The 2,126-nt window shown below is 42.6% G+C and overlaps 1 non-coding gene across 1 annotated transcript; it reads left to right on the forward strand.

Annotated features, from left to right (window-relative positions):
* The first annotated feature begins 1,509 nt into the window (after nucleotides 1-1,509).
* Nucleotides 1,510-1,641, forward strand: LOC147378903 (small nucleolar RNA SNORA72). The gene has a single exon (XR_015135203.1). It is a non-coding gene; the product is annotated as a small nucleolar RNA SNORA72 (small nucleolar RNA).
* The last annotated feature ends 485 nt before the right edge of the window (nucleotides 1,642-2,126 follow it).

Consider the following 2,126-nt stretch of genomic DNA (forward strand, 5'->3'; position numbering starts at 1 on the left):
CTGATCTCCAGTAGCATATTGGGCACCTACTGACCTGGGGAGTTCCTCTTTCAGTATCCTATCATTTTGCCTTTTCATAGTATTCATGGGGTTCTCAAGGCAAGAATACTGAAGTGGTTTGCCATTCCCTTCTCCAGTGGACCACATTGTGTCAGACCTCCCCACCATGACCCACCCTTCTTGGGTGGCCCCACACAGCATGGCTTAGTTTCATTGAGTTAGACAAGGCTGTGGTCCATGTGATTAGTATGACTAGTTTTCTGTGATTATGGTTTCAGTGTGTCTGCCCTCTGATGCCCTCTCACAAGAGGTATATATACCAAAAATACCTCTAAATGGGAGAAGCCACAGCAGGTAAAGGAAGGACGACTCAACCCATTCCTTCTGGCCTTTCTTGGGAAGGTTTTTAGCTGCTCCCTGCATCCGTAAACCAATATTCAGTCCTGCTCAGCTTAGAGACAGCCCACTAGGCTAGAGCTGGAGCATTCTATTCCAAGACCCTCTTGGGTGCACCAAATACAGCCCTGCCTCAGCTATTTTTTTTTTTTTTTTAGAAGTTGAAGGAATAGAGAAAAAGAGAAAGACTTGAAGTGGGAGTGTATGACATGATATGAAAGTCCCTACAGCTGGACCAAACCAGATCAAATGGCAGGGCTGTGAGGGCCATAAAAGTCTCCAGGCAAGACAACGTGAACATGAGTCAGACACAGCCTTGGTTCCAGGTCTGCCCTGGTTACCGTGTGTAATCACTTCTGTGTTTCATCCTTGTCGTGAAGGGAAGCCTTCTATTAAGTGCCTATCAGTTGATTTGAAAGCCTGTGACCTCAGGCATGCTCCCATTTAAGAGGTCCTGCCCAAGGGCCTATATAATCTTTGAAAACTCTATTCAACTTCTTTCCTGTCTTAGTACTGGTTTAATACTCAGTATCACAATTAAATACAGAACAGAAAAGAAAAACACATCAGGGCAACCGACACAGGCAATTTAGTCAAATAAATGTGCTTTGTTTTGAGTTAACTCAATTGCAAATAAAATGAAACAAATAAGGGTTGAAACCTATATCTTAATTTAAAATGAAAAAAACTGTTTTCAAGTGTCTTATTTGGCTCCCTGTGGTTACATGAAAATACTTCCCCCCAAATCACTCCTAACCCAGGTAAGAGAAGCCAGTACACTCACTTACTTACATCCTTTATTTGGTCATTAAAGCAAAAACAAAGCTAAAAGTGCATTGTTTATAACCTTTAAATATGCAACAGGGTATTGTAGCTTGTAGAAGCTACCCAAGAGTATGTGTACACTTACAAAATGAAATGGAAAGATCCTCACAAAGGCACACGCTTAATAATTCAAGTAGGTTGAATAGTTCTTCCCAGACATCAGCAGTTCCTTAAATCAGCACTCTAGTGTGGCTCTCCTAACTTCCAGGGCTTTGTAAATCCAAGATTACTGTGTGCGTAGCTGCAAGCTGCCTGTCACGCATGAGGCATTAAAGAATACAATATTTGCTGTGAATATTCTCATGCTTCTGATTTTGTAATAGTCAGGGCAGGCCAAACATTCACTATATTAAGACCATGCTTGTGTCCCCGGACCTAGTTATTTCCGTCAGTCTGGCTTTATAAATGCGGATGATAAACCAAGTCTCATTTATACGGTGTATCTTATGTAGAAAAGGTCTGTGACTTTAGGTATCTGGTCAACCTCAAGAAATACCAGCAGAGCCAGTATAATAACGTCTTCAGATAGCCATTGCTAATTTGCTGGTGGCCAGTTGCCATTAAATGAGTTGTGAAATTATTGTGATTCAGTTTCTAAGTGACTCTGATATCATTAGAAGCATGCCAGCATGGACTGATGAAAATGTAAATTGCTCAAAAATTTTCTTTAGTAAGACTGACCAGGGCTTCCCAGGTGGTGCAGTGGTAAAGAATCCTGCCAGTGCAGAAGACATGTGTTTGACCCCCAATCTGGGAGGATTCCACATGCTGTAGAGAGACTAAGCTCTTGCACCACAGCTATTTAGTCTGTGCTCTGGAGCCCAGGAGCCAAAATTACTGAGCCCACGTGCTGTGACTGCAGAAGCCCATCCACCCTAGAGCCTGTGCTCTGCAACAAGAGGAGC

The sequence above is a fragment of the Bos grunniens genome, chromosome 1, assembly GCF_055505025.1.
Source record: "Bos grunniens cultivar Pamir isolate PY7600 chromosome 1, Bosgru_T2T1.0, whole genome shotgun sequence".
Classification (NCBI taxonomy): Eukaryota; Metazoa; Chordata; class Mammalia; order Artiodactyla; family Bovidae; genus Bos; species Bos grunniens.